Below are 18,633 nucleotides of genomic sequence, written 5' to 3'. Positions count from 1 at the left end.
CTCCAGAGGCGTGCGACCTCTGACATATATAGCGATTGTAAGTCGCTTTGGATAACAGCGTCAGCTAAATGAGTAAATGTAAATGTATTGTGTTGTGATGTGACCGCCGTAAGGGGCTATGGTTGTCACAAGCATTAACAGAAATATCATGGTGGAAACACACCAGAGTGTGTTTGGTTACAGTTAGTTCGGCTAACTCCTCAGAAACACGGCTTCTTCTCCAGAAGTGATGAGGAAAGTCTCGATGACTGACTGACTTCAGAACAGAATCTCTTCATGTCCCAGAGACGGACGTGCTCATGCCGATAAGTCCTCGATGGAAACAATAACTCCAATCTAGTGGGATCTTTGTTTCTGCACTATAATTTCTGTACACTGTTTTTAACCAGTCTTCTCCTTCTCTATCTATTGGCTGCTTCTGCTCTGGCCTGGGCCCAATCACTATATATATATATATATATATATATATGAAGAGTTCAGATGCAAAAGCCTCTAAGTGCCATTTGAAATTTTCTTCTAGAATGATCATTTTTATCAAGCTTGTATATTTAAGTTCAGTGATTTCACTTAAATGACAATGATAATTACCTATTAAGTGTTATTTAAGTGAAATCACTGAACTTAAATATACAGGTTTGATAAAAATCATCATTAAAGAAGAAAATTTCAAATGGCATTTAGAGGCTTTTGCATCTGAACTCTTCATATATATATATATATATATATATATATATATATATATATATATATATATGTTACCTCACTTCACAATATGCTGTGTAACATCATGTCATGTCACAATACGTTTTCTGTAACAGTTGTGCATATTATATATATTTATACAGTGTTAAAACAGCAAACCACCCACCTTAGGCTGGTTTAACAATATTCCTGAAATATTACTATTTCTGTTTAAATTGTCATAAAATACGTAACACTTTATTTTACAGTCTCTTTGTTACACATTACATGTACTTACTACAGTAATAACACTATATTTACATGATAATACTTTAATACTTATAAATACATAATTACAAGTAACTAACCCTATCACTATAGTGAGTGCATGAATATTACTCAGTGCTTAACGGTATAATGACACTGTAACACGGGCACTTGTTTTTACAATGTTACATTATGCTGTGTCGTTACATCATTTTGTGTTACACTATTACAAAAGTTGATGTTAGATCCCTTTCCCTGTGACATTAGCTGTGCTATCCCATATTATGTCACCATTTTGTCACACGTTTTGTTGAATTGTATATTGTTTACATTTGTTCTACGTTACAACGCCACTTTGTTACATCATGTTGTGTAGTGTTATATATGTTACACTGTATCTTGTGTTGTGTTATATTGTTGCATTACAACGAAACGAAATGTGCATTTTCTGTATTTTGTTCAAGTGTGCTTGATGATGATATATGAACTAAACGTTTCTAAACGCACTTACTTTTGAAAAGTGCACTTTGTAATCGTCCAATTAAACGTTTTATTTCACATTAGAAATCGTTGTTTTCAGAATCGTTTGCGGTGCTTTAAAGAAGTGTACTTGTTTTGACGTGCGGACTGACGTACTAAAGCACGAGCACTTGCTTAGAATTTCAACGATAAACTTTACATTTAAAGTTAATTTATTTAAAATATACCGAATTGCAACTTCATCAAACGTATAATTACATTTAGCCTATATTCAAATACAACATGACTCATACTTCAATATTATTTCTATTGTGTATTTCACTTTACAATAACTGCTTGCTAATACATTTGGCAGTAGAAATAAGAATAGAATTACGAAATTACAAAAATGCACTCAACAATTCCAGTTGCATTTAATGTAAATAAACAGTATCCAGTTGTTATATGTAATCTATAATTCATTTTCATTTTATTGTAAAAAAAACAGACATTCAGTTTACACATTCATCATTTCATAATTCATTAGTTAATTATTTTTCGTGATTGGTTGTAAACACTGTCTTGTATTGGCTCGTCATAAGACGCAGGTCGCCGCGTGTCTCGTGGTGTGAACTATATGTGGAAATATTTTTATTTGGGTAACAATTCAATTTGAGTCTGTTCCTCGCAGAGAAGCCATCACACACTCACACACTGATGTTTTTGAATGTGTTTGAGCTAGTCCCCATTCACTTCCATTGTAGGGAAAAGGGCAGCACGAACATTCTGCTAAACTTCTCATTTTGTGTTCTACATATACATAATAATGCATAAATTATATTGTTTTTATGTCAAATATTCCTCTGAAACATCCAATAACAGCAACCAACACACACGTCACATGACCACAACACAATCCCTCCACAGCCGCGTGAAATACGGCACATTTGCGCGTGACAGATGGACAGCGTGAGCATTGTGTAGGATTAACTACATGTACGATACAGTAATTACATATGCTACAGCCTTTCACACACGCGCATCTAACGCAAACACTATTTATAGCCGCTAAGCATATTAATTTATGAGCTGTATTGTTTAGCACACAAGCCGCGGCGTCCGAGAGCCAATAACGCGCTGGCCGTACAGCCGCCGTGAGCAGATAATTAATGTGAGTATTGATATAATTAAACTCTAGTTTACTGGATAAATAGGCCTCATTTTACTCCAGTTAATTGTCTGTTTTTAGATAAACAATTTTGCACGATTAACTTTCATCCAGACGCCGTTCGCTCAATAACATGTTTATGGGAAAGTTGAGATGTGTGTTTTCTTCAGTTCTGAAAAAGACAGCAGTCATGAAGGGTTTCTATCAGAAGAACAACTTCTGTTTCAGTGTGTGTGTGCAAGACTTCAATGGCAAATCTCCCTCCATTAACTTCTTTTTTTACGTCATACTTGAGCAGTGAAAAAAAAAAAAAAAAAATTGTAATCATTATTTTTGAAGTAAAATAATATCTAAAATACTTAAAACAAGATACATGCACTTGATAAGAATGCATAAGATGTGCAAAACACACTTGAGTGTATTGTTCTTACAGCGCTGATAACGGTGTGTTTGCTTTCAACACTTCACAGTGAGTTAACTAAATTATTAAACATGAAATAATGAAAAATAATTCTAAAAATATGTCAGTTAACGTCAATGTCAATACAGTCTAAACTACACAACATGCTGATTTATTTCTAAAACATGCATTGATTTGCACTGATACGTCAGTGTGTTTCAGTTGTTTAACTCCTAATCAGACAACAATCTGATGAAGAAGAGTGTGTATCCACACACACACACACACACACACACACACACACACACACCTCCACGACTCTCTCTCTCTCTCTCTCTCTCTCTATATATATATATATATATATATATATATATATATATATATATAATACTTTTATTTTCTATATATATATATATATATATATATATATATATATATATATATATATGTATAGAGAGAGAGAGAGAGAGAGAGAGAGATGACAGACAGATGTGTGTGTGTGAACCGGCTCTTCAACAACAGGTCTGTTCACACCCCATCATACACTCCCTCACTGCAACACACACACACACCCGGACCCGTGACACGGCGCATGTTACAGATCAAAGATATGTCAAGCAGAACAGAGGTGTGCAGAAATCATTTAAAGAACTTTATTATTATTGTTGACCCATTTATAATTATTACACATTTAGTTTTCATTAGCTCTTTGATTAAATATGCGCGCACACACACACACACACACACACACAAAGCTAAAATGTGAATTTAATGCGTGGTGCATTTTTCATAACTTGTATAAACTCATATGTTTTGGACTAAACAAATTCTATAAACGTATGTATTTATATAAGAATAATTATGTTGTGTTTTTTATACTAATAAAAATAAAAAAGACAACAAAAATTATATATATATATATATATAGACAAAAAAAGAAAAAAAAAAGAAATAACACATAAAATCAGTAAAACTTTAACTGAAATTAAAATGAAAACAGAAACTATAATCTAAAACAGTCAAACTCATGATAGTAGTAAATCTAAAACACTGGCGGATGAAGGAAGTGTGAGTATCTGTCCACATCTAAAGCTCCACACACACACACACACACACACACACACACACACACACACACACACACACACACACTGATGAAAGCTCAGAAAACATGATACTTCGTTATCAAACGCGGATGAATGGTGCGGTGTGTGAATATTCATATGCAGGTCATCGGGTGACCTTTCGGGACGGCCAGTAATGCCACTGACCTTCATCCTGACGCCGTGTGGAAGTGTGTGAAATGAGCCCTGACACACTCTCTCAGCGCTAATAAAGACTTATAACACACACACACACTGCAGCATCTTTTCCATATAAACTCTTGTGTAAAATCAACAAGACTGGACATCCTCACCGGGGTCAAAGGTCAGCGCCACACAGACCCAAACTCGCTCCTCACACACAACTATAGTCGAATAATTAAAACACTCGTGTGCGTATCATAAAGACCAGCTCCTCTCTCGCTACAGGCCGTTTATGATCATAAACACGACTGCTTTTTGCTTTATGAAGCTCACAACTGTTGGAGATTTCTCAGCATTCAGGATTGGCCTCTTTTATTTATTTATTTATTTATTTCGATCTCCATTAGCTGCACACGAGCCGCTACTCTTCCTGGAGTCGATTCAAACCAACATGCCGCTTACAAAACTTTTACACCATTACATTTGCAATTACATGTGCCTTACATTTTGCAAATCTAAACACAAATAGAAATAAAGATTAAAACCCACACACCCCTACTCATACATACCTACATCCAAAACCAACATACACCCATATTCCTAATTCTCAGATATGAATAATCTTTTGTTACAAAAAATAACAAAAATTATGACCGTAACCCAGAAGAGTATCATTCATCATCATTGCATTTACTTCAAAACAGAAAAACCCAATATATTCTAAATAAGGAGTGAAATATTAATACAATTGAAATTGATTATTGAAACACGTTTCACAAGAAAAGACACAATTTCACATTTATTTCGATTGCAGTTTCTTTGTAAATACTTGTGAAATGTATTGTGTGTGTGTGTGTGTGTGTGTGAGAGCCCTTGCTCAGTGCGGATGGCGGTTCTGATGGTCTACGAATACGAGGAAACAGCCGTAACACGAGCCGACCAGCGGAAACACACATACACACACACACACACACACACACACAGAGAGAGAAGTGTTCTTGTGTTGTCTGAATGTTGGTACAAACGTATAAAGTGTGTATCTTAAATGTTATAAATGTATTAATGCATTCTTTTTTTTATTTTTATTAATTAATGAATTAATCTTTATTTTATTTTTAAATTTTTTTACTGATTGATTTTTGTTATTATTTGTTCATTGCATATGTAATAGCCAATACTGTACAAGTCATGCCGATAAAGCTCATTAGAATTGAATTGAGAGGAGAGAGAGAGAGAGAGAGAGAGACTTTGACTTTTAAAGCAATTTATTCCATCATTAAAAAAACCTTAACATCTATAAAACATTAATTTATCAAAACATTACCATTTGAAAAAGATGTCTTCGTCTTCTATAAAAGTTAAGCTCTTATTTACACACCATTTCCTCTCAAACATTGGAAGATTACCATTCATTTTATTAAATTCATATTCTAGTCTTATTCTGGATTCAACTAAGGCCCTAAATAAATTAACCATGTTTACTCCTTGTCCTTCTATTTCGCTTCTATGAGCTTTCCAAATGGCTAATTTTGCTTGACCAAACAAAAAATTCAAAAACGTACCGATTTCCCACATATTGCGAGAATACTTACAACCAAAAATAAACACTGTTTTTGAAAAAAGTATCCCTAAACTACTCAAAATTCTGTCCAAAACACTAAAAAGTGGAGATAATTTACAACATTCACAAAAAACATGAAAAACTGTGTCAGGTTCATTACATAAATTACAAAAAGAAGAATCTGAATAGAGAGAGAGAGAGAGAGAGAGAGAGAGAGAGAGATGTGAGCAGTGAGAGATCACAGATAGTCATATCGCTGGAGAGATACGATTAAATATTAAAAGTACAAGATCTCCCCACTGACTGCTATTAAATAATACAGAGAAACAGAGCGACAGACGCGGGGCACCTGTTATCCTCACACTCGTCCTCTCCAAGCCTCACACATTCATCCAACACAACACACACACATACAGTATATTTGAGGTCTAAAACTGAACAAAACACATCTCCATTGTGAGGAGGACGTATATAGTGAACAGATTCACCCATCATGCAGACTCAAGAGAAATGTGTTGTTTATAAAATCATTCACATGATAAAATGGTTAAATCTAATTAAATATTGTGTGTTTTAACCCAGTATTTGTATGTGCCCCAGTTTTATGCTTCCCTATCACATCACATGCTAAGATCAAACTCTGTGGACAGTCAGGATTTCGACATCTTTCTGCGATTCATTTCTCCACAGGTCTCTTTTCTTTTTAATAATGATGTATGAAACATTAAAAAGGGATCTGCCATGAGCTCATGATGATATACGGCTGTGTAGAAACCACACGTCAGAGGCGTTTCAACTTCTCTTCTAATAAATGCTGTTTTTTAGCCGAACTACATTACCCACAATCCTGCAGAGAAATCCACCAATCAGGGAAGACGCTGCTAGTTGCTGTGAAGATATACCGTTTTAAGCAAAGCAATCAGTAAGTCTATCAATCAACAGTTTTATATAAATAAATAAATAAATAAATAAATAAATAAATAAATAAATAAATAAATAAATAAATAAATAAATAAATAAAACTACAATTCCTCACTATTCGTCTTGTTTTCTGATACAAATATATAAAAGCATTCCCTCGAGATGCAAACCGATCGGAAAAGTCTCGTTTTTGTTTAAAAAAGGGGGAAAATTAAGTGACTTTATGGCTTTATGTTTTTCCTTTGGATTGACTTTATTTTCCATAGGCAGATATTTCTCATTTTTTCAATTTTGATACTTAAAAAAAAAAAAAAAAGTAATTTTGCATCCCAAGAAAATGTACCTTGATTTCATAATGTTTTGATATTTCTACAGGAAAACAAGACAAAAATACTAGTACCTGATTCCTAATAGTTCATTTCCCCATACATAAATATATGAACAACGTCCAGTGGTGGAGGAAGTACTGAATCTCAGTACTTAAGTAAAAGTACAAATAACCAGATAAATATTTACTTTAGTAAAAGTAGAAGTAACACAATGACAACCATACTTAAGTAAAAAGTAAAAAGTACCTGATTTTAAATGTACTTTAAGTATTAAAAGTAAAAGTACTTGCATAATAATTGATTCTCTTAATGACTATTTTCTAATGATTAATAAAACATTTAATTCTAACTCATTCAACCTAATACTCCTATAATGATGTTCAATAATGATGGAAAAAAATTGTTGTCACCATTTCTGAAACAAGCTTGCAATTAGGCAATATAAACCATGCTTATCCTTACTATATGTTAATAACTATGTTTGGCAGTAAACGCGATTAATTTATGGTGTAATTCTGAACCTCTTGGCTTGCCATAATCCTAACCAAACGTATCTGATATTACACACCGTGTGTTTCCTATGCATGTAAAAACAAATTTTCGCGTATAAATTGCACGATAAACACACTGCGTGCGAGACGCATTTAGTTTATGTATCTATGGCAACCAAACGTCACTGGTGAGACAAACGTGCAACGAACGGACGGTCCGATTACGTTTTGGCAGGGGAAAAACTGATCAGAAAATGTAATGAAAATGTAACAGAAGTTGTAGAAATGTAGTGGAGTAGAAAGTAGAATAATTGCTGCAAAATGTAACGAAGTAAAAGTAAAAAGTAGGCACTATTTATTCTACTTAAGTAAAGTAAAGATACGTGAAAAATGTACTTAAGTAAAGTAACGAAGTATTTGTACTTCGTTACATTCCACCACTGACAACGTCTCTCTCACTCACACACACACACACACACACACACACACACACACACACACACACACACACACACACACACACACACACACACACACACACACACACACACACACACACACACACAAAGGAGTGTTATATATGCAGTAAGTTGCTGTCGATGTAAATAAAGTCCCTTAGATGATATTCATGCTGCTGATATCCAGATCTTATAATAATACGCAAGGCCTGCATAGATGTGTGTGTAAAGTACACGTCTGCAAAACACACTGCATGATGTCTGAGTGTGTGTGAGAGAAGCATCTCTGCACCTGAGCGACGCACGCGATTAAGATCTGGCGCACAGAGATCGTCGCTGAGGTTTTTGAGGATTGAGCAATCCTCACACACGCACCTTCCCACAAAGGCCTAGTTACACACTACACACACACACGGGACACACACACGGCACACGGAAACAGACTCTAACCTCAAATCTACCAAATTAGAGCACGAGCCAGTGTGAAACAGGCCTAAACACACAAAGAGAGGTCAATGATGAGCTGCAACACACAACCGCCACAAAGCACAATATCAGATCACATTAATATCAGACTCTTTCGGAAAATTGGTTAAATGGAAAGTACAAAGAAACACAACATGGAAACACAAGCGAAAACAAGACAAATAACTGGATTAGGTTGTGAGTTTTTAGACTTGTGTGTGGATGTGTGTGTGTGTGTGGTTGGAGGTGTGATAGAGGAAAGTAGTTTTTTGTGAGCCAATGACACATTTCAGATTTCCATTTAAGACACACTTCTCATATCCTCCCTGAAATAAACTGCAGACGTAGCGTTTTAACGACACGCCGAGAACGCAATAGCTGAGCCGCAGGATCACGGTTTGGTCAAATATCAGTGCGGATATATCATATATGAAGAGCTCCGCACACCCACACACACACACGCTTCACTCTGAACCACAACGACTCAATACTCAACAAAGTTTTGTGATTGGCAAAAGAAACTAGTTTGAGTGAAAGCCGTGACCTCGGTGTCAGGACGTATTCCATCAGATCTGACCTCTGACCTCCGGCTCGGACATGCCTTCCACATGAGAGATGAAGATGGTGACAGCGTCCATCAGCGCACAACACACACACACACACACACAGGAATCAGAGGATTCTTCATCAATTATGTTCACCTCAGCAACACACAACAAACTCAAACCATTAGACAAACTCTAAAAAATCAAATCATTTCTCATTTTCATGTGTTTATGTTGAATACCATAAAGCTTTTATGACTTATATTGCATGATATTGTGAGAATATGTAGGAAAAAGCAGGTCATTTGTATTCAGAGGCCCAAACTGAGCAAAAATATGGTATTAATATGGCAAACGTACGATGAAATGCTGATGCTTGTAATGTAAATCAATGAGATCTTACAGTATTAAATACAATATTGTCATCACTATATATCTGCCAATAATGTCTTAGTGAGATGATATTTAATGCTTTTATGGTTTTATGATCAAAGCTCGGCAGTTTTAAAACATATAATGCAATAGAAAGTGATGATTGACTGATGAACAAATAAACCTTCATTAAAAGCCTGATTATCATATTTAGTACTCATGAATTTTCTAATAAATGATGATTGATCAAGAAAACCTGCTTCAGTCAAGTTGAAATATTACTAACAATATCAGAGTTTTAGTTTATAAAGATCGGGCAGATTTGACAACAGAGAGACACGTGAAGACTTCCACTTCCTAAAAGAGTGTCTGCTATTAATCAGCTATCGCCCATCCAGATGAGCATTCACAGGTCTAAATAACTCAAATACAGTAGGACTAAATAACTCAAATACAGTAGACTAAATAACTCAAATACAGTAGACTAAATAACTCAAATACAGTAGACCTAAATAACACAAATACAGTAGACTAAATAACTCAAATACAGTAGACCTAAATAACTCAAATACAGTAGGACTAAATAACTCAAAAACAGTAGACTAAATAACTCAAATACAGTAGACTAAATAACTCAAATACAGTAGACCTAAATAACACAAATACAGTAGACTAAATAACTCAAATACAGTAGGACTAAATAACTCAAATACAGTAGACCTAAATAACACAAATACAGTAGACTAAATAACTCAAATACAGTAGACTAAATAACTCAAATACAGTAGACCTAAATAACACAAATACAGTAGACTAAATAACTCAAATACAGTACGACTAAATAACTCAAATACAGTAGGACTAAATAACTCAAATACAGTAGACCTAAATAACTCAAATACAGTAGGACTAAATAACTCAAATACAGTAGACTAAATAACTCAAATACAGTAGACTAAATAACTCAAATACAGTAGACTAAATAACTCAAATACAGTAGACCTAAATAACACAAATACAGTAGACTAAATAACTCAAATACAGTAGACTAAATAACTCAAATACAGTACGACTAAATAACTCAAATAAAGTAGGACTGAATAACTAAAATACAGCAGACTTAAATAACTCAAATACAGTAGGACTAAATAACTCAAATACAGTACGACTAAATAACTCAAATACAGTAGGACTGAATAACTAAAATACAGCAGACTTAAATAACTCAAATACAGTAGGACTAAATAACTCAAATACAGTAGACTAAATAACTCAAATACAGTAGACCTAAATAACACAAATACAGTAGACTAAATAACTCAAATACAGTAGGACTAACTAACTCAAATACAGTAGACTAAATAACTCAAATACAGTAGACCTAAATAACACAAATACAGTAGACTAAATAACTCAAATACAGTAGACTAAATAACTCAAATAAAGTAGACCTAAATAACACAAATACAGTAGACTAAATAACTCAAATACAGTAGGACTAAATAACACAAATACAGTAGGACTAAATAACTCAAATACAGTAGACTAAATAACTCAAATACAGTAGACCTAAATAACACAAATACAGTAGACCTAAATAACTCAAATACAGTAGACTAAATAACTCAAACACAGTAGGACTAAATAACTCAAACACAGTAGACTAAATAACTCAAATACAGTAGACCTAAATAACTCAAATACAGTAGGACTACAAAACTCAAATACAGTAGACTAAATAACTCAAATACAGTAGACTAAATAACTCAAATACAGTAGGACTAAATAACTCAAATAGAGTAGACCTAAATAGCTCAAATACAGTAGACCTAAATAACTCATATACAGTAAAAACAGTAGACCTAAATAACTCAAATACAGTAGACCTAAATAACTCAAATACAGTAGACTAAATAACTCAAATACAGTAGACCTAAATAACTCAAATACAGTAGGCCTAAATAACTCAAATACAGTAGGACTAAATAAATCCTGAGAGTAAATAAAATGAAAATGCTGTACAAATTATAGCCATTAGATTCACACATCTAGTGCTTTGCCTAAAGAATCCATTAAAAGCAGAATCCAGAGTTGATGAATATAGTATTAGCTTTAAATAAAACACACACACACATTGAAAAATAATATACAGCACATTTATTCATCCTTGCTTTTTCTCTGATAAGACACGCCATTCTCCACGAACACAGATGCATATCAAGATTTATTATTCCAGAAATAACTTCCATTTGTCCGTTCTGAGACATATCCCAAAGCTAATCTCGCTCTGTTAGCATTCAAATTACCTATTACGCTAGTTAATACAGCGCTGTGTACGAACACCGCTCGAGGTGAGAGGCCAGCCGCTACAATGCTATCATACATAAAAATGCTCTCTATTCATATCTCTGGCATTTAAATTCCCAAAGCTAAACAAGCGGCGTGAATCACGGGCCGTTCATTCTGGGAGGATAATATCGTATGAATATTTGATTGTTTCCTTGAAGGGGTGTAGCGCGGGCTAAACAGAGGAGCGCTAGTTTGTTGACAGTGCGGAAAGGCGTCTCAGGCTAGAATTTTTTCCGCCCTTGTGTGGTTTAAATTACTGATGTTTATCATTTAGCGCTGCGCTAGCACTCACTGATGACACCGTACACTGGTGGACAGCCGTCAGTCAGTCGTCGGCCCCATGCCTAGCGCACGCTAGCAGTTTTGCTACGCTCATATGCCACCAGCTGGAAACATGGAAAATGTACATTTTTATTACAAAAGCATTAAAAATTGTGTATTTGTTTCCATATCTCTTTATGCCTGCAGTGGTTAGCTAAGTGAAGTGGTCTGGCCTGCCCCAGCTGCTCTGGTTTTGATGGTTTTTGACCAGCAGCACTGGGAAACCAGCTAGCACACGCTTGGTCAGGCCACAAACTAACCCATCTTAAGTGTTGTATTTGACACAAGCATTTCTAAGGTCTCAAAATGGTCAACAGGACCAATGACTCTGCGTCTCGCGATCTCCTTCAGTCCTTCTGTCTCTGACTGAGAGTTTACACAGTTAGCTGAAGTCTTTTATACTGTATATAGTAGTAGAAGTCCTCCTTCAGCTCGAGCCTCGCGCGTCTCTGCTGTCTAATCTCACCTCATCTTATCAAGGAAACACAATAATACTGTTAGTAATATTTCAAGATTAACACTTTAGCTTTACTTGATTATCCATATATTATTTTTGTAAAAAAAAAATATATATAAATAAATATATTTCATTATTATCTGGTCTTCATGGGTGGTTTTTTTTTTTCAGGATAATTTTAGTAGAATGTTTTTTTTTTTTTTTAAATTACTACTTGTTATAAAAGTAACGTTCCCGTAAAGTTTATAAAATGCAATATATTCTTAATGTTCACATAATGAAGAAAAAAAAAACATTTTTTTTTCGTTTTGAAACATTTTTAAAAATCTGGATGCTGTGAATGAAACGGTCAGAAATAATGTTTTCATAGCATCTTGCAATCATCATTGTTTTGCATTATGTTTAAAAAACTACACAGTTTTGATCATAAAACTAAGCATATAAGTATTATCTTACTAAGACATATTATTGGCAGATATAGAGTGATCATTTTTTGTAAGTATCTGCTGTACTGTTATAAAGTTCTCATTGATTTAGATTACAGAATTTAATCTTCCTTGTCCATATTAATATCAGCATCTGCAGCATATTTCTGCTCAGTTTGGGAATAAATCTGAGCTGTTTTCCCACATATTCTCAATATATAAAACCCATATAAGCCATACTGGTGTCTCGACAAAAAAAGACTTACACAAACTATCAAATTATCTTTAGATTTCTTATTATATTTTGTCTAAAGGTACAATATTTTATCAAAAAAAATAATATATATATATATATATATATATATATATATATATATATATATTCATATTTCATATGCCAGATTTTACAGTGTTAAAACAGCAAACCACCCACCTTAGGCTGGTTTAGCAATATTCCTGAAATATTATTATTATTTCTTTTTTTGGATTTGAAAAACTGAACGTTCAAATAGTAAACTTATATTTATTTTTTTACGAAGGTAAAGTCATGGTATCAGTGGACACTATCATGGTGCTTTGATTAAGAGCATGATATTGAAACATTACTGTAATATTTCCATGTTACCATACCCAGAAACCTACTGAAAAACCATTGTACTCTACTGTAAGTGTAATAATTATTTTCCACAATATTTCACAGTATGACGAGCAATTTAAATGATCTATTATAAAACTCTTGATAATAACCAGTTGTTCTGGAACTTGTGATTTAATAACCCAGCATTTATATCCGAAAGCATCATATTCAGTACTCACAACACTCAATTAAATAAAGTAACGAGCCCCTGCTCACAAACATTACACACAACGCACAAATGGCCTCTAAACGTGAACCGTGACTGTTCATCTTCTTTAAGGAGGAAGCGTAATCCATGTTTATATCTCTCCATTCAACTTTTATCTCAAATCAGCCGTGCACGCAGATCCGGGAACAGTAAAACACGAGCACACGGAGAAAAAGCAGCCCCGCACAAAGGCCACGGCACTCCTGTGGAAAGAAATATGCAGATGGAAGTTGATGTATGAAATTAACCTTTGCTTTTCTAACTCCTGTCTCTGGCTCTCCAAGCCCTGGCTCACATGTAGCATACAAATGACCGGCCGCCGCTCCTGCATATTGATTCTTTAGTCTCAGGGAATTCGGCTCCCCCTCCTCCTCCACCTCGTCTGCCTGTGTTTCCCACAAATCTGCGTGGAGGACAGTGGGGAATATGCTTTATGGGAGGATGGGCTCGTTTCTCTTTTGTGTACAGCGTTCTTTAGCATTACAAACTAGCTGCTTCTCACGCCGAGCACGAGTGGAGACGCACCATAGCGGAAACCGTCTGGCACCTTGGGAAATACACCACAGGCTTCTTAACACCTTCAGTGTCTTACAGGACATGTAATTAAGAAGGACATAGACACAGAAATAAGCAGAAATGAAATAATGAACCACTATCGTAAAGGACAGTCAAAGTGAGTGGAGTGGGTCTTGAACTCGCGTGTTGAGCGCAGTGTTACGCCCGTTTCACACATACTCCGTTTGCAGTGCGTATGCGGTCCGTATTTTTTTCCGTACCCATGTTAACAGGTTAGAGCTTTCACACTGCACGCGGATGCAGTCCGTCGATCCGTTCCAGTTGCGGTGCGTATACAGCAGTGCAGAGATCGTTTCCGTATCGAGTCTATTTCTGCTGTGCTGCAAACGCAGAAATAAAGTGACAGCGCACGGTTCGTGGTCAAAATGAACTCAGATTGACCTCGAAATGTAGTAGTTTCACCATAAATGCATTTAATTCAATAAAATGTAGTAATCTCTCCATAAAGGTATTTAATTGTTTCATATTTTTACTTTAAGACATCTTAATATACAAGTAATGCATGGAATTGTATACATTCGTTGTTTAAATCGTGTTTAAACGAGCATGCGTCCATTCAAGTTTGTAAAAGAGAATCGCAAAGCCATGGCAAAACTTTTATTTTAAAAAAAGTTACTGCATATGGTGAACATATTTTGATTACCAAAAACCAGGACACATGGCCCAGAAAACAAATGATACTCGAAGTTTACTCAAAGATGCCTTATTAATTTCATAATTAGGATACTCAACATGTTTTATTATGACAGGTTGGTTTAAAAAATAATGAATGAAATAATGATTAAAAAATAATGTCTCTTCTGTATTAGAAAAATAAATATATTAATTAACTAAAAGAAATACCTTCAAATTGAACAAAAATACCTCTCACAAACGTACAAAAACGAACTCGTTTCCTTCCTCTTTATCCTGTTTTTCCTCCTCATCCTCCTTGTCTGCTCATCTCCTATATTTTGCTATAAAGCTGATCTTTTCCAGCGTTTTTTTTTTTTTTTTTAAACCAGGACATCACTTTATAAAAAACGGCCAGGAAGGACGTGAAAACAGGACTGGGATAACAGGACTGGTGGTCACTGGTCACGCTATTGCTGCATAACTTCTGATTTTGAAATAAAAATAGCGAGTGTTTGTGGTACAGCTCACGCAATGCAAACGCAGCATATGTGAAAGCACTTTAGCGCGTGCGGCTCCTGTACCGGATACGCACCGCAACACTCACCGCATACGCACTGTAAACGGAGTATGTGTGAAACGGGCGTTACAGTGTTTGTCCGGTGCCGAATGCGAGACGTGGCAGAGAAGAGTCGATTGGTTTCTACTTTGTGTAGCTCCGCCCACCGTGACATCGCTCCTAAATCCGGCTCACACACACAAGCTGAAAACTAACACGAGACACACGGGGGTTTCATGCACCTCTCAATTCTGAGATTCTGCACTTTTGGGGTTTTCATAAAAGTGTTTTTAGGACTGGTGGAAAGAAAACATCCCAAACACACTTTTACTATCTTTTATAGCAATTTCAAATACCGTACATTTCTTTAGGACGTTTTCTCAAAGTTTTCTCTAAATAAAAAGTTTTTTTTTCTCTCTTGCTTTACTAGCTTTATGGATACCAAATTTTAGAGTTTTATTCCCATCTATATTCTCAAGGTTATTACTGAGGGGTTTGTTCATATTTAATTTGCCTGATTTTATACAGCAAGTTATTACAAAACAAATTGTTTTTTTTTTTTTGTTTGTTTTTTCCTTTTTTTTCTTCCTGTTGACAGTATTTTTTAATTTATGGAGTGATACAAAAAGAGAACCAAAATCCCCTTAGTAAAAACCTTTGACTCGAATACGTAGAAAAAAAGAATTTGAGCCAGACTTCATCCAATGTTTTTTTTTCTAGAAATATATGGATATTAGTGCATATTAAATTAGATCAGATATTTAAAGAACTTTTAATACATTTGTTTTTGCAATTCTTTATGTAATCAATAAACTGGGGAAGTATTTTGATCTATTAGTTAATTGTTTTTTACCCTATACTCTTGAAAACAGCTTACAATGTCATACCGTCTATTTGTGTCTGTAGATTTCAAATACTGTACATTTCTTTAAAGGACGTTTTCTCAAATTTTTCTTTATTTTTTTCTAAATAAAAGTTTTTTTCTCTTGCTTCACTAGCTTTATGAACACCAAATTTTAGAGTTTTATTCCCATCTATATTCTCCAGGTTTTTACTGAGGAGTTTGTTCATATTTAATTTGCCTGATTTTATACAAAAAGTTATTACAAAAAAATATTTTTTTCCTGTTTTCTCCTTTTGACAGTATTTTCTAATTTATGGAGTGATACAAAAAGATATCCAAAATCCCCTCAGTAAAAACCTTTGACTCGAATACGTTAAAAAAATGGAACAAGAATTTGAGTCAGACTTCATCCAATGTTCAGATTTTTTTTTCTAGAAATATATGGATATTAGTGCATATTTAATTAGATCACATATTTACAGAACTTGTAATACATTTTTTTTTGCAATTCTTTATGTAATCAATAAACTGGTATGGTGACATCTATTAGTTGTTGTTTTTTTTACCCTATTCTTTAAAACAGCACTGTCATTAAATTATTGTTACAATGTCATACCGTATATTTGTGTCTGTAGATTTTAAATACCGTACATTTCTTTAAAGGCCATTTTCTCAAAATTTTCTCTATTTTCTCTAAATAAAAGTTTTTTTTTCTCTTGCTTCACTAGCTTTTTAAACATCAAAATTTGGAGTTTTATTCCCATCAATGTTTATTATGTATTTTGGCTGTTAACAGTATTTTCTAATTTATGGAGAGATGCAAAAAAATATCCAAAATCCCCTCAGTAAAAACCTTTGACTCGAATACGTTGAAAAAAATGGAACAAGATTTTGAGCCAGACTTCATCCAATGTTTTTTTTCTTTTTTTTTCTAGAAATATATGGATATTAGTGCATATTAAATCAGATCAGATATTTAAAGAACTTTTAATACATTTGTTTTTGCAATTCTTTATGTAATCAATAAACTGGGGAAGTATTTTGATCTATTAGTTAATTGTTTTTTACCCTATACTCTTGAAAACAGCTTACAATGTCATACCGTCTATTTGTGTCTGTAGATTTCAAATACTGTACATTTCTTTAAAGGACGTTTTCTCAAATTTTTCTCTATTTTTTTCTAAATAAAAGTTTTTTTCTCTTGCTTAATTCACTAGCTTTATGAACACCAAATTTTAGAGTTTTATTCCCATCTATATTCTCCAGGTTTTTACTGAGGGGTTTGTTCATATTTAATTTGCCTGATTTTATACAACAAGTTATTACAAAAAAAAAGATTTTTTTTCCTGTTTTCTCCTTTTATTTTCTAATTTATGGAGTGATACAAAAAGATATCCAAAATCCCCTCAGTAAAAACCTTTGACTCGAATACGTTAAAAAATTGAACAAGAATTTGAGCCAGACTTCATCCAATGTTCAGATTTTTTTTTCTAGAAATATATGTATATTAGTGCATATTTAATTAGATCACATATTTAAAGAACTTGTAATACATTTTTTTTTTTTTTTGCAATTCTCAATCAATAAATTTAATCAATAAACTGGTATTGGTGACATCTATTAGTTTTTTTTTTACCCTATTCTTTAAAACAGCACTGTCATTAAATTATTGTTACAATGTCATACCGTATATTTGTGTCTGTAGATTTCAAATACCGTACATTTCTTTAAAGGCCATTTTCTCAAAATTTTCTCTATCTTATCTAAATAAAAGTTTTTTTCTCTTGCTTCACTAGCTTTTTAAACATCAAAATTTTGAGTTTTATCTATATTTATTCCATGTATTCTGGCTGTTAACAGTATTTTCTAATTTTCAGACTTCATCCAATGTTTTCACAGATTTTTTTTCTAGAAATATATGGATATTGGTGCATATTAAATCAGATCAGATATTTAAAGAACTTGTAAGGGAAGTATGTTGATATCTATTAGTTAATTGTTTTTTGTTTGTTTAATTCATACAGTCACATTTATCCCCAAAAAATAACTCTAGACAGGAGCATTTTGCTAAATATACAGTATTCACTATATTGCATATTCATTGTATTTTCACTTCAGCTGTTCTTCAATATGTAATGTTTTTTTTTAATAAATCCATCATGTTTTATGACAGACCATACAAACAAAAGCAAATAAGTATAAACTTAAGTCATTCAAATGTATTATTATAATGTTATTATAATAAAAACAGGTATAGCCTACAGATCAGTTCATTTTAACC

General features: G+C 33.8%; 1 protein-coding gene across 2 annotated transcripts in view; it reads right to left on the bottom strand.

Annotated features, from left to right (window-relative positions):
- Nucleotides 1-18,633, bottom strand: part of mafb (MAF bZIP transcription factor b) — a 128,267-nt gene that overhangs the window by 51,891 nt on the left and 57,743 nt on the right. Inside the window, exon 3 of one of the 2 annotated variants that reach the window (XM_089127982.1) lies at nt 13,946-13,964. The exons of the other annotated variant lie outside the window; for it this stretch is intronic. The gene's annotated coding sequence lies outside the window, so the exon portion shown is untranslated. Of the gene's footprint in view, nt 1-13,945; nt 13,965-18,633 lie in introns of those variants that run through there. 2 annotated transcript variants of the gene reach the window in all.

This window comes from Pimephales promelas, chromosome 25 (genome assembly GCF_988280905.1).
Source record: "Pimephales promelas chromosome 25, fPimPro1.hap1.1, whole genome shotgun sequence".
NCBI classification, from domain to species: domain Eukaryota; kingdom Metazoa; phylum Chordata; class Actinopteri; order Cypriniformes; family Leuciscidae; genus Pimephales; species Pimephales promelas.
Note: the sequence above shows the minus strand (reverse complement) of the source record. Positions and strands in the feature narration are given on the sequence as shown.